At 40.1% G+C, this 24038-nt stretch overlaps 1 long non-coding RNA gene across 1 annotated transcript in view; it reads left to right on the top strand.

The window, feature by feature from the left end:
- LOC118241468 (uncharacterized) overlaps nucleotides 1-23215 on the top strand; it is a 30000-nt gene extending 6785 nt beyond the window's left edge. The window contains exons 2-4 of the long non-coding RNA XR_004776099.2: nucleotides 11714-11816; nucleotides 21541-21721; nucleotides 21806-23215. This is a non-coding gene — a long non-coding RNA (uncharacterized LOC118241468). The remainder of the gene's footprint in view (nucleotides 1-11713; nucleotides 11817-21540; nucleotides 21722-21805) is intronic.
- Nucleotides 23216-24038: the final 823 nt, after the last annotated feature.

The following is a 24038-nucleotide window of genomic DNA, read 5'->3' as shown; positions in this document are numbered from 1 at the left end:
CTTTTAAAACATTGTGTACTATATTTTTCAGGACTAGTAGTATGTAGTCTAACTTAACACTGCTTTTAATTTGGATCCATAATATAATACAAAAGGGGGGTGGGGTGGTGAGGGTAGTAAAGAAATCAACCCCACAAATGGTGTGAAAGGGGCCTGGCAATTCACTAAGGGACATTAGAGCGCCTAATTGGTACAAGTGCAAATGATTTCTTATTCTGTGCACAGAAGGTGTCAGTCTAAAGGGCCGCCTGCTTTTCAATGGCTAGAAGGGCAGCGAGTGTGTGGGAGGATCTCCAGCTAATTCATTGATTGCCCCTCGGAACTGATGGCTGCTAATTGTTAGGTGATTAACATGAAGTAGTAATTATGTCTGCCCAAGGGGGCGATTAATGTTTCAACATATCATATTAGCATGGGGCGAGGCCGACGGGCCTCATCTTTGCCTGTGGATTTGGAGACAGATGGCATATTGTCAACAGCAGCACGCGTGTTGTGTTTTTTTTTTTTGCCAGTGAGCAGCAAAAGTGCGCCAGGGGAGCTGTCCTTTTGTTTCAGCCTCATTAATAAGATGCTAATTGTCTGCAATTACTTACAACGTTGCTGAATAGAGACATCAAGTGTCTGTGACACAACCATGGCCTTACATGCATTCACAATATACACTGTAAATTCGAACAATGCAAATTTGATTTGGTTGGAGTTTTTAATTGTCTTTTTTCTTTGTCTTTTATTTTTTTAAACAAATAATTTTATTAATGGATAAAACATTTACTTGAATTAAATATAAAATATTGCTTTTTTTTTAAAAATTTTACATGTTTATGTGTGCATTTGATTTAAATTAGTTAGATCAGGCATTATAGATTTAGATTTAGAGTTAGATTTAGCTTACTACATACTATGAGGGCAACCAATCACTGTCTGTCCTATTCAATTTTGCGTCTTCTTTTGAGTGTGCTGTATAGAAATGTCACTATGACATTGATCAGATTATCATAGATTTGTATCCTGTATGTTTGCATTACCTACCATTACCAATCCTGTCTAACCGACATGGCAGAATTATGACCTGACCTAAAAAGGTCACATCTATTTTCAAAAGGGAGGAAAAATATTTTCTTCTGTTTTGTCATTGTCAGAGCCTATTGCAATAGATTTTCCCCTATCACACACGAAAGGGGAAGGCAGTCAGTGTGTGCTTTTGAATCCGCACCACCATGTCCTTCTGTACCCCTAGCTATGCATGTAGTCTCGTATAGTGCTTGAACTGGTTCAGTGGATCAGCTGGCTAAGTTATCAGCTCACACAACCGCATGGAACCACGACTGACTACCGTGTCAGCTTGGCGATGACAGAGAGAGACCCTGCCACACTTCTTTTCTTAGCCAGTTGTGTTTTTAAAGATGCCATGCCATGGGTGATGCATGTGACAGCTGGGCTTCAAACCCAAGTCCAAGCAGTGATGCTCACTCCTGCATTGCTGTGGAGGACCTTTATAAAGTCCTTGAATCCTTGTTGCTTTAGCTTTTTTCTTGATTGACATAGATGAAGTTGCAGTGGCACGTGCAGGAATTACGTCAATTTGGCTTTATATGCTGCTGGTGCTTGGTGTCTTTTTCTTATTGATTTTTTTTTCTTTTTGTGATAGCATTTTTCATTGGATAATCTAAATAATAGTTGATTTGAAATAATGATTAACAGTGTGAGGATTATTCTTGAAGTGGACAGTGCTTTATCACTGTAGGAAAAAAGGTGACTTGTTTACTTTCCTTTAGATTACGACCTAGGCTAAAACTTATTGTTCAATTGGCTGGCCTTGAAATGAAACCAGTGTCAGATAATTGCAATCTGCATGTTTGTTTAATATGCAGGTGAGGGTGTGCACTCCCTGTCCACTCCAGCTGCTGTGAGGTGTCATACCACCATGAGTCTGCTGTGATCCTTGGTCCCCTTTCTAATGTAGAGATTGAGCTGCAAAACTTCTGGAGCACAGAATTTACCTTTCACATTTTCCTGATGGCTCAGGGAGTTGGTTCAGCAAAAAACGTTTTTGTTTGATGTACATTTCCATCAGTGTAATCCTGAAGGCTGGGAGGTTGTATGGTGGACGGTGTATAAAAAGATAAGGACTCCTACATATTCAGTCTTAGGTGCAGTCTTTCCCTCGAGTCAACTGTGGAATTAATTTCAGCTGGCAGCATCATGCTGTGGTCATTTTGTCTGAGGAGACATGTTGTTATCTTGATTTGGCCATAACAGCTCCAAAATGAACACTCCGCATGCTGGCCGGCAGTCACATTTCAAACAGAACCATAAAGAGTCTGACTGCGTGTTCCTCCAGCGTTTGGATTAGGAGAAACAGAAAAACCCTCATGCAAAATTACAGGTGCCATCCAATAAGGTGTCCATTGTGGAAGGAGACAAGCTGGATCAGAACCTAACCATTTTCATAAATTAGTTGAGACTTACGTATCCAGGATAAGATAGTTGTGTTCTGTAATCATGTTTTCAATTCGCTGATTTGAATCCTTATATTTACTTTGACAGTGTTATGGTTATATGTTTAGTGTGCTATTTCCTTAAAGATTTTCAGTGTTGATTAGACTTTAATAATGACATAATAATGTGCTTTAGACATAACAATGTGCATTTTTAAAAGAAAGGTACATCTGTGCAATTTCTATTTTCTTTGTTATGGTTTGCATTTTGCTAATTACCAAAAGATTATTCCTTCAAAAATATCACCTTTCAGCAGAAGGTAATTATTTTTTTAATTTTATTTTAGGTCATATGTTATTTTATTATCACTGGTCAAATTCAGAGAATTATATATTCAAGGTAACATGATAGCTATTCAGTTATTCCAGTTTTATTCTATGACTGTTTTATTTAGAGATAAAGTCATTCACTGTAGGCTTACTAGGTAAATAGAATTTTGCTTTCTCTGGTATTTCGGTCATATGCTGTGTCATTAAATTAAGGATATTTTGTAACCAATGTTAGGAATCTAGCATGAAATATTTTATATATTTTCTTACTTGAAACATTAATCTACTTTTTATCTTGTAAGTTTCATACTGGAAAGATTCATATTTTTCCTCAAAAGTAGAAATTGACCAAGTAATTAAAATGTAGTTGAGATTAAAGTAAACGTTTCCCTTGATGTTGAAAAGATTGCGATGGGTCACAATAATCAGTGATTACATTTTAATCAGCTGATAAAATATGGAGTAGAAATTGTGGATTCCAAAAAAAAAAAAAAAACCCCACTTTTCCTGTGAGGCTTTCACAGGAATCTGAGGTTTTTTCATAGTAAGAGGCTTAAAGCACAGATGCATCGATTCAGGTTGAAAAATGAAATGGTTTGATACATTACATGCTGGATTAATGACCATATTTTTCAGCATAGAGACATCATCACTTTCCTTTTGCCCCTCATAATTTTATCTGTTATTGTTATTGAGAGTACTTGCTGATAAAGAGAAAGACCAGTAACAAATCTACATTTCATCACAAGCGGTAACCATTTTTTTTCACTTGCACCCTAAATGAACAAATTATTTAAAAAGTGCAGTAGTCTTGTGTTCAAGCATTGCATATCCTTCAGAAAATGTTTTCTTCCATATTAACATAAAGTTTATTATCAATAAAAGGAAATAACATGAGAATAACATGAGAATAACACGAGAATAACATGCACCCTTTATTAGACACTTAAGTTGTTAAGGTTTAAATACCACACCAACATCAGCTAGAAGTGAATGCAACACCCCTCGCAAGATAAAGGCATTTCAAGGTCTCCTATAGATTTTTCCCCATTGGGCCCCTTTGTTGTTGAGGCGTCACAAATGAAAGTGCTGGTCTTTACGTTCTCAAATGGGTTTCACACTTCCCCAGCAGTTTGTTCGGCTAAATCTTGCCATGATGTATCATTATCGCATCTTTCGGAGGAAATCCATAGGATCAATACGTTTGTCAGCTACCGGGAGCTTGGGCCTGCTTACATGCCGAGTGGCTGGCCACACCACAAGGCAAGCCTGCCGAGGCACAGGCGGGTGCAGCCTTACACCGCTGCCGCCTGCTTGTCCTCCTCGCACCCCTCGCTCGAGGGGAAATAAGGGGAGAAATATCAGGAGACGGGAGATGGTCAGTTCACAAAGAAATTCTGTGGTAGGGAAATTTGGAAACGGCTTCTTAAGGCCAATGGTGGCCTTTTGAGGGAAATTTGAAACAGCTTGAAACCATGCTAAATAACAATGCTGTTTTTGGAAGAGGTGTCATTAATCAATCTGGACCAAAAATAACTTGGTAATTGAGGACTTGGTGGACATTGGGCCTAATGATGGCCTGACATTTTTTTTACTTACATCATCCAACTTAATTTACAGTTCATTTAAAATGAGGTGGTCAAGCTCAAAGATGGATTGATCACTCAACCTGAAACCCTCTAAGATTTTTTTTGTCACCATTAATGTGCTCTGGACAGCCCAAGCTGAATGTTGAGCACTTCGCGAGTAATTACCGTCCGATAAACAGGTCAGGAGTGAGTCCGGCCACAGCTGCTGCCTTTCGTGGTGGCAGACACTTCAGCCTGCTAAGCTTCAAGTATTGATTGGGCAGTCTGTGACATCTCCTAAGCCATGTCACCCAAGTGAAAGAGGACTCCAAATTGACCAATAATAAAGTGTTGGAAGTTGTAGCTGCTTCCTCCTGGGACTTGTTCATGAGGAGGAGAGTAGGCCCCTCCTCTCGCACCATCAATCCACCCTGAAGGCTCAATATAGTGCTAAATTAGCCAAAGGCAGAGCAGGAAGACAACCGGACATCTGTTACAGACCCTTGACATACTTTTCCACCCCACTCTCTTATTTAAATAGTGCTGTAAAACAGTTGAAGCCTGGAGGACTGTAATATCAGGATTTACAGCTGAAAAGAGCCAGATTCTGAGAATCTGTTAAATCCTGAATGACAGGTCTATAAGTGAACTGTCACCAAGACTGCTCAGTCCAGATATTAACATGGAGGGCTTGCATTTACCTGATGTGCCTATTCCACTTTAATTGCTGTATAAACATTATAATGCAGATAATGTGTGCTTGGTTGGCACATTGATTTAGGTATTTGAAATTAAGAATAATATTTTGAGGTGGTGACCTCAAATTTGAATTTTGCATGTTGTTCATGAACAGAAATAAATACAATTTTTTCCTTTAATATCCAAAAGTAATAAGAGACTACGAATACTCACTGGTGAAGGAAAAACACCCTCCCAAAGCACAAGCCTGCTTTGTGTGAATTAAGTCTTATAAATGTTTTGATTGTCATGCCATTGACAGATGTGTAAACGTGTAGCGACAGAACTAGAATGAGTGCATAATCACAGAGAGACAGTTACTTTCCAGTGTCCTCTGCCAGACGCAAGCCCAGTGAGCTCTTTCAGAACATAGTGAATTTACACGCGCTCCCTGTTTCCACCCAGTGTGGTGAAAAAACTGCCAGTAATTGTTAGACATTCCATGTTGATTCTGGTACTTATAAGATTGCACCTGCAGCCAAACCTCCCCCATCCCCACTGCTGTTCATGCACCGGCGATCACGCAGGCGTCTTGGCCGACTTCATATGAAAGAGCAGTGACCATGGAAGCTGTTGGGGTAAAAGCAGAGAGAGGCGTACAGCATGAATATTTAATCCGGGGTGACTGGTGCTGGACTTTTGCCTCGTCATCCATTGGATTACGCATTTAAGGCTTCAAAAGATTAATGGAACTGTAAATGGGAGACGGCTTCTCCTCTCTTGGCCCATATCTTGGAGATAAATGAAAGAATTACCATACATATATCTATTTCAAAACACCGGAGTTTGTTTAGCATTTAGAACAGCCGAAGAAATATGCTTACAGATCAATGTGTTTTCACTGAGTATGGTAGAAATTGTATTGGTTTATTTCATAGACCTTCTCATCCTAATTTTATTTTAAAAAGAAATAAAATAAATAAATAAAAATCAGTGTATATTATAATCCGTGCAGTAGGGAGACTCTCTTTTTTTTGGGACTCACTATCAATTTAATTAGAAATCAGTAAAATAGCAGCTTGCATTTAGAGAGATGATGGCTCAGTTTCTGCTCATTGATTTTGCATTATTGTTAAAGACACACCATGGTTCCACTCAGCACCAGGGCTCTGTGGGGAAACGTGGGCAAAGGGGTGATGATGTATTAAAATGGCTCACAAAAAAATCAATCATTTTGTCCTGCATAAAATACAAGGCATAGATGTATCTTGCCACCCTTACTTTTCAACTGACACATTTGCATACTTTCTTCTGATGGTTTAGGTGACTATGGTTGTCTGAGTTCATTTGGTCATATGAACAATTTCAATTATTAAAAAACAGCCAATGGTTTAAGAAGAACAGACACTGTGATTACTGTGAGCATTCTTGTTGGAGAAACAACTACATCTACAAGCTGTTTCTGTTTATACATATAATATTTCATTGCCTTTACCAGCCATTTTAAACAGCAATGTAATAATGCAAGTCTTTATTAAGCATATGCACATTTTACCATTGGGCAGAGAAAGCACTGAATTCACATAAACATTTGTAGGATAATGTTTGCCAATGCAATATCTAAAAAGAGCCATAAAAACCATTCTGATATTCATTACTGCATTGTGTTTTTAAATTGCTTTACTGCTGTATTTAAGCACCACTGGATTCCAGTCTTTGACATGCAGAGGCACATTTGAGAATAAACTCCACAAGCAAGATCTTAGATGACCAGTCACTCTGAACGAATGGTCTCTGTGGATTCTGAACACCATTTGCATAACTTTTAAGTATCTGGAGCACCATTCTGGAAATTACAGTAATTAGCACTGAGCCCGAATGCCAAATGGCTGACACCAAGAGGCACTGCAGTTACCTGTGTGTTAATTAGACTTTGCCCAAGCTTTCAGAGAAGAATGTGTCAGAGCAGACCTAAGTTATATGCTCCTTCTCTCTATCAGGGCACGACCCACTGCACATTTCATTTTTTGTCTTTGTCTCCCCTCCTCAGACAACAAGATGGGCTTCTAGGTAGACAAGAACAATTTCTCGTCTGATTTCTGAAGTCGCATTGCTCTGATAGCCCCAAATGAAAGCATGGGTTTGTTAGTGAGCAGTTTTTAGGGTAGTACTGTTAGCAATTATTGTAAGGGATGTGATGCTATAGGATTTTCACTCTCATATTGCTAATACTGAACTTTAAGGATAGGTTTATAGTTCAGTGCATTTCTGTTTACGTTGCTTCTTTAACAGCAGCAGTGCTTTTCTTATAGTACATGACAGTAGTTTAAATCCTAAGTGATTTTATTTGTTTTTGCTGTACATTATTTCATATACATTGAGGTTAATCCACATTTTTGTATCATTGGGTCAAGAAATTGTGAATACTATGAATGCTGCATTCAGGTAAAATTAGAATTGTTCCATCGTTTTTGATGTGCAGTATTAAAAGTCATTTTTTTAGTTAAATAGCCTCGATAGGGAGTTAATAATAGGCAGTACACATGCCCTCCACCACTGTACTTAAAGGTCTCACAAGCAGTTTGCTGTTTCGAGTAGCTTTGATTGTAAGGTGGACAGCATAATACTATATAATCCTGTAGTCTGTAAAATCCATGGACATTGTAAAAACATCACCTTTAGAGCACTCATGCTGCAGGGCCAGAACCTCCAGAAAGAAAGGGTCTTGTTTTGGCAAATTTGTGAGTATTGCCACCATTACGCTGATCAATACCCACATGTCCCAGTATTGATCCTTGTGTCTGTGTGGGAACTTGGGGGAATGGATCTGTTTGGGTTTTCATTTAGACCACACATAGGGATCAGGGAAGCTGGGTTCTGCAGAGACCAGTGATGGCCTTTCTTTCAAATGTGAATGCATATGCATATTCTTGTAAGTGCTTATACAGGTTTGGTGTGTTGCTGCCTCTTAACTTTTCTTAGAATTTAAAGAAAGGTTATTTCATTACATATTTTGATTGTATGTTGTTAATTATTATTTTATCAATTTAGGTCAGTACTAAATCGTTACAGTGATCAATATAAGACCAACATTTTGCTGATTGTATGTATGTTAAAGTGTTTAATTGGCTATTGTTAAAACTGCTAGTACTATATGATTATGTAATGGAATAACACTTGATTACGGAACGTTTCAGGCTTTATTTGTGACGGACCATTTGATGGCAGTTGAGATTACATCAAGCATCATTATGATGCAGCGATACAGTGCCCACAGACATTATGTAAACGCTCTTTTGGATCATAATTCCTGTTAATTACTTAAATGTCAGATGGAGCGTGTTTTGCCCCACTCATCCAGAGTGAATTAGCCCGTGTGTATTCCTACCCCGATGGAGTTCGTAGGGCCTTCCACCCACCCTCCCACACCTACCCCCACCTCACTCACCCCACCCCAGGCCCCCTAGCGTGCCTTGAGCTTCCTCGTTAATCTCAGCACGACAGCCCTTGACCGTTTGACAGTACGTGTGACTTGCACTGAACGTAGCTTCTGGACAAAATCGCCCACTGCGCCAAGCTGATGATGATGGGACTTCTCTCGAATCTCTAGAATGGCTTAGGTACATTGCATTTCCTACGCTTTGAAGAAGATTCCTGTTAAATTGACTGACATTATTACCATGCCTGCATGTACCTCATGTGCTGCCCAGACTGAGTCCGGCAGGAACCAGCTGAAATCTCCAGGAGAGCAGCCTATACCTGGTGCACACAAATCTAAAGGTGTGTTTTCTAAAGGTGTCTACATGCGAAGTTGGTAGGCCGCACATCAGGTATGGCCTCTGCGGGAGCACATACACGGTGTGTTTCTGTATGTACGCACGTCCTTGATTGTGTTTGAGCTATGCTGCATTGGCCTTTAGCTTCCAAACGAGATTCTACCGGCTTCCCCTCACCAGACTCAGCATGGCTCTTCACCACACCCCTCCTCGGCCAGCGTTCCTCCCCAGTGTTTTAATCATGACGTACCTTGTTTGTAATTATAAACACAGCAGGAACGCATATATCAAAGGCGTTTGATGGAATTCAAGCCTATGGGTATCTCTCTTTTGCTTTGAAAATGGCCCCCATCAACATCAAACGCGCACGCGCTCTTTGAGGTGGCCATGCTGCTGTGTTTGTGTGCACCTTGAAGGCCTCTGGGTTTGAACAGCAAGGTCGACATTTGTTGTCGGCACACACTGTCGAGAGAGGTCTCTGAGGCCATAGGAGCACGGATTATAATGCTCATCTGCTGGGCCCTGCTTTAAAAGCGGAGTCATTAAAAATGCACCCAAACATCAGAAGACTGTAACCTTACAGCATTAATGGCTTTAAAAGCTTTTCAAGTAGTAAACTAATCAAAGCGCTTTGAAAGAGTACTTTGCTTGAAAAACATCCAAAAATTTTTGTTCTGTTGGCCACGTTATACTTGTACTGAATAATGCCCATTAGTCTTTTGAGAAAGCAGACTGAAAAGCATTCTCTAATTGTTTCATCTAAAGGTTCTTTTGTACAAAATGAAAAAAAACTGCCCTGGGATATTTTTTTCTATCTAATATTCTTACAGTATTAAATTCCTATATTGACTGAGTTGTAAATTGCAGACAGTTGTTCCTTCTCAACCCAGCCATGGTGAAATACTGAGTATGCAAGAATAACAGTTGCATGATATTTGCTGAATGGATATAATGATAATGGAAGAAAACTCATAACCTCAATATTCTCTATCATTGTGGATTAAAACCTTGGAATTAATCAACGAAATACATCTAAGATCTTGTCTTTTGAGGGAGAAAAAAAGATCACAATTCCTCATTTCAAATTAGATGAACAAATTAACCATGGCAAGCTTAAAGCCCTGATCTTATATTGTGATATTTCATTTTCTCTATTTTTATCAATCAATGGACCAACTTAAGTAATATAATTGAGTGCTGCTAAGCACTGATCAAATACTAATCTCCTTCCTTCTGCAGGTACAAAAACAGCACCAGTGAGAAAAACATTTGACTCCATCCTAGTGTTATTTGCCTTGTACCTGAGGAAGAAATAGGCAGTTTTAGACATCAGATAGTTTTAGACATCAAACAGAAGGTATAGTAAGGGCACAGGACAGGACAGAACAGAATTTTGTGAATGTTGTGCTGACTCATGGTTGGATTTGTTATGGATTATGCAGGAGAGGCAGGAAATCTGACAACAATAAGGAAAGCAATCTGAATGCATTTCCTCTTTGTGTAATGTAATTCGCACCCTCAGTTTCTCTTTATATCTCCTTGGTTCCCATTCTTAATGGAAACAAGTTATTTCTTCTTTATTTCACTTGCTGAGTATGTAGTGTTTGTGGAGTTTCATTTATTCTGGCAAACAGTGTTGCATCCAATACTTCTAAGCTTTATTAGTAGAACAATTGGTTTAAAAATCCGTGGCATGCATCAACTAGCGTTCTGAATAAGAAACGTCAGGTCCTTGGAAGTGACCTTGATTATTTTAGAAAGCGCATGCAAGTCAAGCCGGGAGGAGACTTTGCCTTGTCCCTAGAGTAATTCCTGTTCCCTTATAAACACACATGGCAGCTTGGGGTAAAGATTCACTCACAAAGTGAGACATGCTTGATAGCCATAAAGGATTTTTTTTTCATTTGAATGAGCAAAGATCAAAGGCTATCTGTATTTCTTTACTACCAAGTGTCCTGAAGCTGTGAAGCGTAAATCTAGACCAGATCTTGTTGCTCTTACAAGGTATTACTTTAATTTTAGGGTTCAGAGAATGCAGGGCAGAAAAAAATGTTGGTCTCTCTCATATCTTCTGGGTAACCTTGTTTTCTTATCACAATATGTAATGTACAACCTGCTCCTTATTTTCTTTAAAATCAGTTGTGTTTCAAAATGAAAAGCAATTTTCCTTCACTTATAATCCTCAGTAATAGTCAAGCATCATTTTTAATCTTTAGATGCATTTTAAATCCAAGCTCTAATGTCTTAACTCTTTGGTGAGGTCAAATTTCTTAGAAAATCAATCTTAAGCTTTGTTTCATAGAAAAGAATTACATGATTAATACTGAAGAATTAATCACGCACTGCTCAGATCTGCCAGATTTGGTTCTGGTATGGATTATCCAGTTCCTGGCCTACTTTTTGACCTAACAAATGAACCATTGTTACAGTTTAGCATAGTACTGCTAGGAGACACACATTTCTGTGATGATATTCTGATCAGGTAAGAAGTTCCCCACACTGAGTATAAAGACCCATATTCCATTTTGAGGTTTTCTCAGATTGCTTTGCTTAACAGTCACATTAGTGTAGATGTGCACTTAAAGTTCACCTACTGTATACAACTGTGTGCAACTCTGTGGTTGTTTTTTATATATTGTTAATTTCCGCATAACCAGAGTGAAATACATAATAAGCACAAGTTATTGCACAGTATCTCTCTCTCTCTCTCTCTCTCTCTCTCTCTCTCTCTCTCTCTCTCTCTCTCTCTCTCTATATATATATATATATATATATATATATATATATATATATATATATATATATATATATATATATATATATATATATATATGTGTGTGTGTGTGTGTGTGTGTGTGTGTGTGTGTGTGTGTGTGTTTTTTCCTCTCTCTATCTTTTTCAATGCTTTCCTCTGTAATTTCAGTGAAGTGGAGGCAGCGGTGCTCCTGTGGACAGTGTGTTGGTCTTCAGTACCAGGCAAAGCCTCCAGAGACCAGGCCGGACGGACTCTTCTGCAGGTATGACAGGTAGGAGAAACTACCAAACAACTTGAATTCAGACAAGCTGTGAGCTGTTCTGCACAATGTCCCCTGTTTTCTCTATTTTTTTTTTAACTGTGACTAGATAATCATTTCACACCTTACTTTTCCATATTTATGATTGCCCATGAGGACATATTTTATTTATGCTGACTTCTTTCATAAACTGGACAGTAGTTTCTTTTCTCCCCTCATGTGTCAAAACAAACTCTGATTTATAATTTATGTGATTTGTGATGTATTGGAGAACTAAGCTATCAAAACGTCTCAGCAGAGAACTTTACACAAAGTCAAGTATTGTGGCAGAGTGTGTTTTTGAGTGTTTTAATTCATATTCTTTTATGGCTTGCTAATGTGTCTAAGGGAGTGTTATTAGAGTGTCCTACCAACCCTGTTGTTTCAATGCCGTGATATTTTTGTGGTTGAATCTTTTGGTGCAGATTTGGAGCTCAATTGAACATTAATGCATGCGTGATCTAAAGGGAGTTTCTTTCTGAGTGACATTTTTCAGAGAGCTTTACTGGCTGTGGTATGAGTGCAAGCTCAATATATTGCTAGGCTATAGAGATATTTGTCTTCAGAACATAGCTTTTACCTGCTATTACTACTTAGCTGTAATGGCCATTTATGCATTATGACACAGCGATTGTAAAGTTTACGAGCATCTATAGGGTGGCATATTGCAGGGCTTGGTTTGACTATATTTTTGTGAGGATTACATCCTGTTTCACAGTGAGGTTTTTCAGGGCAGTTTGGTGATGGAAGAACCATTTAAACTACAACATTAAAAAATATGCATATGTTTTTTTCATGTTTGCATATTAGGGACCATTTTCAGCTGCTGTTAGTACAGTCATTATCATATTGTATGTCAAAATATTTGAACCCTCACCACGTTTATGGGAAGAGCACTAGTACTTTTTCTTGTGTGGTGGGTGTTACCTTGCTGAGTCAAATTGACTTTGATGCTTGCTTTGATTGTGGATATTACACAATGCAAATATTCCGCTAAAACTATCTCTTTGACATAATTGTGGCTGTTTAAAAATGCATTGGGTTCAGTCAGATTGCCCATCATTTTGGTATCCGTCCCATTTCATTTTGTGTTAAAACATACTGGCAACTGACATTTGTGGACTCCATTAAAAGACCCATGATTACTTTAAGGAGAAAAAACACTTCCTGTTCAGATATTTGCATTTGATTGTGTAGATGAGCTCAAATGTGGGCGCCCAAGTGCTCGGTCCCAAAGTGCTTCACTGGGTTATTTTGCATAGAACAATTATTCGCTGCAGTGCATTACACTCTCTGCTGATCTGCATTTTGTTGGTGGGGGCTGAACAAAACGGCTCCTGCACTCATCACCATTGGAGAACTTTGCAGTGAGTTTGAGTATAGCGCAGAGGCGTGGAGCCCCTAGCTCGTGCTTTCTTGTGAGTTTAAACGCGGTTTAAGTAAAGCTCTTTAAGCACAGGTACGGAGATGCAAACAGTGATCTGATGATGCTGAAGGACAGCACCGGCATGGCTCTCGCAGGTGGTGGCTCCTGCTTTAATGGAATTGTACTTATCTCCATTCCAGTCAAAGGTCCAGTGACATATCCAGCTCTCAGACAATGAGGCCAAAACATTTCCTCTGATTGACTCATTATTTGGAGCTCCGCTTTGACGTCCTCGTCCAAGCACGCTATATCTGCGCCTCTCAATCATGCAAGAAGGGCAATTGATGTGAATCTTAACATCTGCCAATCAAGCGACTCTAATGAGTTCAAACTTGCTGACTGTTTGTCAGCTGGGGGTCCCCGCTGAACAGTAGGAAATTACTAGTTTGCGGGCTGTTTTCTCAGGAGAGATTAGCTGGAGTTGAGAAGCTGGTCAGTCAAAGGAATTGCTCCCTGATCACTGTTCACCGGAGCAGTAATATCATATCCTGTGCTGCGGCCCATGACAAATATGAGTGTGTACATTGCCCAGGACACTCTGTGAAGGTATAATTGCTGATTTTGTTATACTCTGTCCACTGCTATCAACACACACATATAAACACACACAGTGTGTGTGTGTGTGTGTGTGTGTGTGTGTGTGTGTGTGTATGTGTATAGTTTCATTAATATAATTTAATCAGATCAATGCATGTCTTTGTATTTGTGGAGACAAAATGAGACAAAGCCATTTCATTTCACCTTATCTGGGGTTTGCTTTGAAACCTTTTAAAGTTTGTATACCAAACAAGTGTGCAGTACTTTCAGTTGGTTACACGAGGTAATCTAGTTGAGGCCTCATAGTTTTCATATGATTTAAATTTGTGTCTTTGAGGCTTTAAGTCTTTGATGGCATTGTAGTATATTCTCACTGCTGCCTCTAAATGAATGTCAACTTGTTTTACCTCGGCTGCAGCCGATCGATACTTCATTAGGACGAATTGTCTTGTGTCCATGCAACCTTGAAGCTGTGGCTTAATTACCTCCAGTATTATGCAGGGGGGCTGTGTGTGTGTGTTTGTGTCCGCGTGCATGCCTCTGGGTGTGTGTGTGTGTGGTTTGTTTGTGTGTGTGTGTGTGTGTGTTGTGTGTGTATGCGTGTGCGTGCATGTGTGTGTGTGCGTGCACAAGGTGGCAAGCTCAGCTGCATCCCCTTCCAACAAAGCCCCACGACAGCCTAAAGGTTGCGTTCGGGGGGGTGGGGACTAGAAGCTGGGGGCTTGGGGTCTGGGGGAGGGAGCCGAGGTGGAAGGGGGGAGGGAGAACCGGAGGAGGAGGCAGCTATGGCTAAAGGGAAGCCCAGCGAAGCTTTTTCACCATGAGTCACCCAGTTGGCCAGTTTATCCTTTCCAAATGGGGGCCAGAATGAGAAGAGATGAACATCCAGAAATGTCACCAAGCTCGGGGCTTTGATGCCTGGCCCGTTCGGTGTGACGCAGAGTGCAAATCTAATTCCAGACCTGTTCACTGAAAGGTAGGACCTGCGCCGATGTAGAGGAGCAAAGGAAAGAGAATGAAGGGGGGGAAGAGTGGAGATAAATTTAATTTCCATGCACATATGAGATGCAAGTCGACAAATTTGGATAATTTAGAATTAATGGCTATCAAGGTAAAATTCATCTGTGGGTGAGGTGGGGTGCAGGGAGTGCAGTCAAATGGCAATCATGACAAATGACATCCCCTGTCTGAGAGCCACTTCTCTTCACTGGACTGATTTGTCATCTCTACTTTTGACATTTTTCATCCCAGTATCAAATCACAATGACAGTCTGATATTTTCTAATTCTTCCTAGCCAGCACCACTATATATATATATATATATATATATATATATATATATATATATATATATATATATATATATCACATCACACACACACACACACACACACACACACACACACACACAAAATTATTTAATTATTTGTTTATTATTAACATTTAAACATTTCCATTTGTTTTATACATATGTGACACAGGATAGCACTTTGTATTGCCCCACATTTCACTTTCACTCGATCAAGCTGGGATAAGTCTCTGTCTTGTTTTTAAATGACTAAATGTAGTTGCAAATTTGTTGCTGCAGACGAAAAACAAAGGTAGGGTAGCAGTTAATGAGGTGTGTATAAAACTTTTCTCTCCACTCGGCACCTTAACAAATTGCAAACTGCTTCAGTAATCATAGTGAGTAATTACCACATAGTCCATTTAGTCTAATTAGTGTGAAATCCTCAATTAACAGGAGGATTTGGTGAAAAACAAATGTGCACTTGCTGTGTCTCTCTGGCTGATCTTCAGCTCAGACAAGCTGTAGTTCTCAGTGAAGCAGCACACACTAAATCTCCATGTGCATCCAAAGCGATAGAGACCCTTTATTATGACTCTGTAGTCAAAGGAATATGCACTTGCAGAGACTAACAGTAAACCCCTGCAGATTCTGTTCACATCTCCAGCAACATGTGAGTGAAAGGCGAGAGGAGAAATTTGAATCAGCTGGAACAGTGGTGAAGCAGGCTCTCTCTTTGCAGATAAACATGGGCCTGTAATATTAGCTCTGTTAAACTGAGGGTTCATGATGTCACCCTTTATCAGTGGTATCACTACAGCTTGGCTGCAGGCACTTCACTAAAAGCAGAAATCCAGTGATTATTTCTTTCTTTCGTTCCTCAGAAAGGGTTTGTGTGGTAACCTGCATAATTATTCTTCGGGAGTTTTCACCACTTGCTGCTTTATGTTCTGAATGTCAAGTATACTCGCTTTGTTAGTATCTGCATGCAGTCCCCACCAGCAACCGCTACTTACTGATCACTACTATTGGTGACGACTGCAATTATTTCAATTGGGTATGTAGGATTAAGGGAGCAAGACCTCTCCTCTCCTCTCTTCATCCTCTATTCACAGAGATCCCTGGGCAGTGAAGGCTGACAGGAGCAGCAGCTCATCAGTACGATTCAGCACAGTCACTCTGTTCCAGGGTGAGTCTGGGCTCTCTTTGCGAAGTGCCTCATGCCTGCTGAAAGCGTCACATCAGGCAGCGAGAGCCCCAAACGCCCCCTCTCCCCCCACCCGCCCCGGTATAATCACTGCCCGCCATACAGGTCATGTCCACAGAGCTGCTGCTAAGAGCCCCAGTGGCCTGTGCCCTGCCAGTGTTGGGGCCCATGTTTAAAAAGCCTGCCAGTGTTGGGGGCCCATGTTTAAAAAGCCTGCCAGTGTTGGGGGGAGGGGGCCTGAAAATACTGCTTCCTGGTGACGCCCGGGCTCTTTTTGAAGGATACCTTGCACAGAATTACAGAGATAAGGGGTGATATTTGGACATTTTTGAATTCTCATGAATCTATTTATGTGCGGGGCACTTTGTGGCAGACTGTAAACAACAATGAATGAGCAGGAAGCGGCGAAGCAAAGATCTGTGGCAATTCATTTTAGACCAAAACATTTGTCTGTGGCGCAGGACGCAGCCGCTTCTGAATTTTTTATTTTGCTTCTCTCATCCTGGAGCAGACGTGATTGATTTTCCCAGCTGTAGGATGACTTGCAGACAGAAAGTTGAGATAGCATCAAACTCCTGTGCTCAGCCTAATCTGTTGGAAATTTGCTTCTGATTGTTTCTGGATTGCCGTTTCCAAATTTCTTCCTGGTTCTGTGCCATACTCCTTTTAGTCTTTAGCTCATGAATTGATCTTAGGCAGTGGTCGGCGGTAGGGGCCAAAGACTGACCTTGGAAGGGGTTTGTGTGTGTGTGTGTGTGTGTGTGTGTGTGTGTGTGTGTGTCTGTGTGTGTGTGCGCGTGCATGTCTCTCAAATCAGTGGGACCTCGTGGGAGCTGAAGTGACTGACTGCTCCTAGCTGCATAGACTTGCACACACACACTCACCATCATTAATGCGTATTATTACACCTCCAGTGTCAGGAGAGAAGACAAACAGTCACAGTGCGAAAATTCCCCCACCCGCTCTCTCTCTCTCTCTCTCTCTCTCTTTCTCTCCCTCTCACTCTTTCTCTCTCTATCTCTGTCCATTTCTCTGTCTCTTCGTCTCTTTCTGTCTGTCTCTCACCTTCTGTCTGTCTCTCATACTCTCTGCCTTTTTCTCTGTGTATCTTATGTGTTTCTCTTTCAATGTGTCTCAATGTTTCTTTTTTCTTTCTTTCTCATGCTCTTCCTCCCTCTCTGCTTGTTTTCCGTACTTATTTTTGCCAAGCCAGCAAAAAAAGCAATGGAGAATTATTCCGTGGGATTTTCTGTCCTCCCTGTCATCTACTGATAAAGCTACAAGCTAATATAGCTTGATTTGTTTGTCACTCATTTTTCATGTGACCTTTCCTGGTGTCATTAATACTGCCGGGTGAGTGAAGCGAGATGGCGTGATGAGAGAGAAGCCTGCCAGGTTGCCTTTACAAGTGCTAGTAGTGAGCTGTAGCAATTTATGCTTTCGTTCAGTCTCGCAGCGACTGGAGGAGAGGGATTGTTAATAAAATCTGAAATTACTGGCAACAGCCAGAATTTGTGACACTGCAGGATTAGGTGGAATTCTGCCACAATTACAGTAGATGTCCTAATTTTCATCTTACATCTTCTTACGTAAGAGAGTTTTTTAAATCATTCTCTGATGCACTAATATGGCACATGCTAAGTCTACTTATTCATTACTGCTGGTAAAATAAACGATAAAATTACTACTACACAGTGGACAGTTTCATTTGGGCTGTTGGTATAGAATTTATGGTATTTATGTATATTTTACTACACAGGATCATTTTTAATATAACGTCTCTCTTAGACTACTAATATTTTCAGTTGCAAGGATATATAATCATTCAAAAATAAATTTTCACCTAATAGAACTAAAGTGATGAAAAGGAAAATACTGGAATTGTCTCATTCTTGTTGATAATTTTATTATACATGCTCTGCTTTCATTTGTTTGGGACAGTTTTGTTAAAAGAAGGTCATAATGATTTTTTATGAAAACCGAAAAAGCTTGTTTTGATACTTTAACAAACATAATTCAGATACATATGGTAATAATACTTCAGGGTTTCTCTAATAATTTGTAATTTGTGACATTATTTTGCTGTCATCTTAAAATGAAAGTGGCTAAGAGGCTCACATTTAACTGATTGAATCCTGTGATTTCCTGTTTGCATTCATACCTCACTTAACTTATGTCACTCTCTTCCCATTAAGTTGATCATGAGGGACAGGGAAACTGGACTGCTGGAGACATGCAAGTTTACGTGTAAAGATATCAATCTTAACAAAGAAAGCCAGGGACCCCTCACGTCTCCCCTCAATGTCAAAGCCCACCTGCCACCAATCAGTGCAAGGTTACCATGGAGACCGGGTCAGGAGAAATATCCCCCCCCCCCCCCGCCCCACAAGCTAGTTCAGGGCTCGCACACGTCACTTGAGAAACTATGAATTTTATATACAGGTCAGGAGATGCATATCACAGAAATGAGCGGTGAATCGGACCATGATGACGGCTGGTACTAAGATGTCCTTGAAATTCAACGTTTTAAGGCAAGGGGGGAAAAAAAGGTTTGCAGACTCTTGTTGCACAATTAGTCTTTTCTGAATGCAGAATGGACAAATGGACAGCATGACTGAGAGACAGATAGAGAGAGAGCAAGAGAGAGAGCATGAAAATGGACATGAATTAAAGGATATATACAAAACAAGTGACAATTTGTTTTCTTTAACATAAAAATAAAAATGTTAAGATTTTATCTTAATTATAGAGTTGACATAATCAGTATAATTGATATTATTAATAATTTTTCTTCTATAATCACCATATTTTGCAATAGAAAAGTGAATAGTTTTATGTAGATAATTAAGATTTGACATATGAAAGCCTTTTATATGCATCAAGAATACAATTTCTTTTGTATTACAAAAGCATACAACATGGCCTTCTCTATTAACAAGTGTAAAGAACTGAATTCTAATGTTTTAGTGTAATTTTTATTGTCATTAAACTTTTTTTTTGTTTTACTGTTATTTTAACTTTTTTAACTTGGTGAAAGCCACCAAATGTATTGGTATGATAAATTGTGGTTTTTTTTTGGTGCTGTAATTGCAGAGTTTATATATTGCTTCAAATTTGACTTTTAAAGATTCTTTTTAAAGATTTCTGTATGCATTATTTGAGACACTGTACATTGAAACATAAAGGTTATCTGCCAGTGTCTTATTTTGGACATATAACAGCAAAATGATTATAAAGTGCGATCAGTCACTAAAAAAGTTCCTGAGGTGTTGCATTCTGAATTACTCGAATGGCATGGCATCTGAGTTATATCAATTTCTTTGATAAAAGGTTTTTTTGTGTTTCCCTATTTAAAACACCAGTAGCTTTTGTGCATGAAAAATTGATATGTTAAAACCCCTTTAATTGCTATTAAATAGTAATTCAGGCAGTGAATTGATTTCACCTTGGGCTTGACCTTTTTATGAATTTCTCACCTGACCGAGACCAAAGAGGGCTAATCAGAAATGTTTTATCTAATGGAATACAAGAAGTGCTGGTCGTTCTGCCTATAATGTGCTTTTATGACAGGCGCCCTGTCATCCTGCCTCTTCGGTTTTACCCTTTTCTGACCTTTGCCAAGCCTAAACGTGTCTGGGTTGTACATCTTATGCCCTGGGTGCAGCCTGGCCCATTAGCTGGTGCCTAACCCGTAAGAGTAGAGCTTCGGAGCCCAAGCTTTTTTGTGACGCTTTTTTTTTCTTCTCTCATGCGATCGTTGACCCCGCCTTCAAATCCCTCCTTTTAGAGGATGCTGAGTTGACAAAGGCAGCCTTGTCTTTCATTTCCTCGATGTTCTTCACACAGCTCTGTGGCTTTTGTTAGTAATGCTGCAAGCATTACCATAATACCACCACCCAGGGGCCAGAAACAACTGACTGTTTCTGAGACCAGTACACTTTTTGCTGGTCATATGTGTAGTGTAACTTTGGGTGGGATGAGTAAGAGTACAGTTTCCTGGCCGTTGCTAACATACTGAGAATATGGCATATGGAAAACCATGCTTCATGTGGCAACTTAGGGAATCACATTAGTTACATAGATCCTTGTCTTGGATTTTGATTACTCAAATCTCTCCTGTACTTCTACTTTTGTCCTCTTCATTGCTCTCTCTCACTGTTTCGTGGCCTCTCACCTTCTGTTCAGGTTCAACAATAGTGTGGATTACACTTTAAAGAAGCTGCCGTTCAACTAAGAAAGAGGGATTTGGCCAGGATGAGTGTTTCAAAATGAACTGCCTTTGAAACCACGGACATTAATTACCGGCCCAGCACAGACTGACAAATACTTTACTCATTACCATTGGAAATTCTGGGAGAGGGTGTATGTGTGTGTGTGTGTGTGTGTGTGTGTGTGTGTGTGTGTGTGGTGGAGGTGGGTTGTGGGGGAATTTCAAAGTTTCTTGTGTTGTAAATGCAGAATGGCGCCTGACCTCTTTTTTTGTACTCTGCCTAATCGGAGGGTCATTTGCTTCTCAGAACTTGGTGGGGACCCAGAGTCAAGCTTTGTAGAGAGGGTCCATTCAGAGTTCAGTTTCCGATAGGCGCTTCAAAGGCGTCAGCTGCTTGCTTGATGTCCCCTCTTCAGGGACGTAATAGAGGAATTGTGGCAAGCAGGAAATAATGGAGGTGAATCTAGCATCATTACATGCTTCATTTCTTTAAACATGCTAATCCCTCTGAAGCTGAACATAATGCTGCCATTCGTGGGATGCATCAATATTTATTACTATATTAATACAAACATTTTCAGGCCAGAGGACTGAATGTACATGTCCATAGCCATTTTATACTAATGTAATGTTTTTACCATGTTGATAGCTCAGAATGGTGTTTAGTGTAAATCTTTACACCACAGCTTAATCTTTCTTTCAGATGTGTTTCTTCTAAACTTGGTTTTGATTGTACTCTCAAGTCCCTTTATGTATTTAATGAAATTTAACTTGCCAAAGTCTAATGAAGATTAAAATTAGATGGCGGTTGTCAAAAACATTTCTGTCTCAAGCTTAGAGACAGTTCCTCTCCTGCCCCCCGACCACATCGTACAGAAATAAACACGGCTGTGGTTGTTTCTGTAGGTCGTAAGGTTACAATGTAACATGCAGCCTGCTTGTAGGCAGGTTGCAGATGATGAGCCAGTGATGGCAAGGGTGACAGGCATCTTCAGTGACCCTCTGTGTGCTTTCACTGTTGTTCTGCAGAGGTTGCCTGCTAAGCTGCTCACGTCACCCTGGATCTGCTGATGGCTTCAGCTCCCTAAGCCAAGCCTGACGCCTTGCCTGATGTGGACGCTTTTTAATGATGTTACTGAACCAGACTTCATTTTCTTGGCTGTGGCAGCAAGAAGCCTCATCACTTGCACCTAATCTTCAGATTTTTGTGGTGAGACAGCGGCCAACATTTGTAACACATCCCTCCCTTCACCTCTCTCTCTGACTTATTCTCCCTCTGTCTCTTTTTCTACAGCTCTCGTTTTCTTCCCTTCTCACCTTCTTTCTCTTCTTCACCCGGAGATTGAGTTCAGCCTGTATTGTTGGGTAACTGAGTGAAACAGACCAACAGGAGGCATAGGAAGACCATGGAAATTAGACCGGCTTTTAGAGGCAGGCTGCCCCTCTGAATCAGCCAGCAGTACTAAGTCATGGCGACAGGACTTGTGGTATAATCTTGCAGATGTTTTGCCATTCATTCAGGGGGCTTCATCAGAAACATCTTTAGGATTATACCCATCTCTTCTTTTACTTACTGCTACAAAGTCCAGCGACCTGCACGACCAAAAACCTTCATGGACCGATTGACAGTGTAGTAGAAAAAACAAAACAGCAAAGAAGACATAATTCATATATGAAAGTACTTTTAGATATGGCCATGCTTCCATTGAACTATTATTATTTTGCATGGTAGTAGTAAGCATTATAATAACAGTGAGATTTAATTCCTACCATAAATTTATGGCATTATTAATATTTTATAACTAATTTTAATTATTGTTATCATTGTCACAGATTACATTGCTAGTGTGTTTTTTGAAAGATAATGTATATTTTGTACAGTGAATTGACTACATCAATTTAAATGTTCTATTTGGCGATCTTGAGAGCAGATTTGCTGTAAAGGTAGGAATTTTTCTTGTGAGAGCATTGGCAGCAGTCCTCATAAGAGCAGTCTTCTTGTTTCTGTGAACGCCCCTTATGTGATATTTGTGTTCAGAGTCACATTCCCGATTTCATATGCACGGTATGAATAACATTTGCAAACAGCTTTCTTCTGCGGTCTTAAAAATGGCTCCCGTATGGAAGCCATATCGAGTCTGTTAAGCGATGCGTCTCTGTCATGAACCTTGCGTCATGTTACCCAGTTGAAGTACCCAGGCACAGATGGGGGGAGGGGGTCATACTACACACAGAGTATTGACTCACTCCCATTTAGATTCCTTGCTAAAGTACTGTGACTAACAGTAAGCTGAGATGTGCCGGGGGCTGAGTGTTGCGGAACAAAGAGGGGGCTGTATAGGCGAAGTGTGAGGAAGACATGGTTAATTATGTCAGCTGTTGGGGAGGCCGGTGCCGGGCTTTAATTTATGGTGGCAGGGCAAGAAGGGAAGTGTGTTTGGGAGGACAGGGCCCCGTGAGGCCACTGAAGAGGGCTGAGAGGAATGGAGTCAGGAGGAGGCTCGGGAGGTGTCAAGGACCTTTGAAATGATAGAGTGGGATTATCGATAAAATCAGGTGCCTCCCTCCCAGACTCAAAACCAGGAGCCCTGCTCCTCTGAAAATAATCTCAGACTCTGAGTACATACAAAACAGAGGAAAAATATAATTTTAACATCTGAAATGGGTCTTTCAGTGTGGAAATACAAATATTCAAAATAGTTTTCTCCTCTAACAAACTGACATATATATATATATATATATATATATATATATATATATATATATATATATATATATATATATATATATATATATATATATATATATATATATGTGTCACATATTCTTTGATGGTAATTAACCAGGTTTCATTCTCATTTTGTTGCAAATTAATGATATTAATTTTTTTATCAGGTTCAAGCACATAAATATCAGAGATTTATTTCAAACCCAAGTGCGCTATAGGAACTATAGGAGTTCACCCCAGAGTATGAGCCTTCCTGCGGCAGGCTGGACATCTTAGGGAGGCTAGATGGCTCTTTGTGCTTTTTGCATCAAGGGTGGGGCTCTGCATCAAGGGCAGGGCTCATCACTGCGCGCCTCAGAGCAAAGACACTCCGTATGATCCGGGAGGCTTCGTGCGAGGAGCACCACATACTTTACTTTTGGCACCTAACTTTGCCTCTGTCCTTATTGCACAGGTACAGTGGTAAGCAGCAGAATGTGTTTGTGTTAGGGACTCTCTCCTGTGGCCGGCTGCCCCAGCTGTAATGCTTGTGGTTCATACGCTTGGGTCCAGAGGGCACTCGGATCAGAGAACGTTTGCTCCTTGGCCCTCATGCTTTTGTCGTTTGTTACCCATTTTGGTGTCAGAAATCTGCCATCTGGGAAAGAGTGCTTTGGTCAGAGATTTCATTTATTTCCCTAAACATACATTCAGCCATTGTTTTTGTAACACCCCCCCCCCCCCCCCCCCCCCCCCACACACACACACATGCTTTTTTTCTGTGTTGCTGGAATCTGTTGCCTGGGTAAGATGAATGGTG

This window comes from Electrophorus electricus, chromosome 1 (assembly GCF_041902795.1).
Source record: "Electrophorus electricus isolate QZ-2024a chromosome 1, ASM4190279v1, whole genome shotgun sequence".
In the NCBI taxonomy this organism is placed as follows: Eukaryota; Metazoa; Chordata; class Actinopteri; order Gymnotiformes; family Gymnotidae; genus Electrophorus; species Electrophorus electricus.
This window is presented reverse-complemented; position numbering and strand designations above follow the sequence as displayed.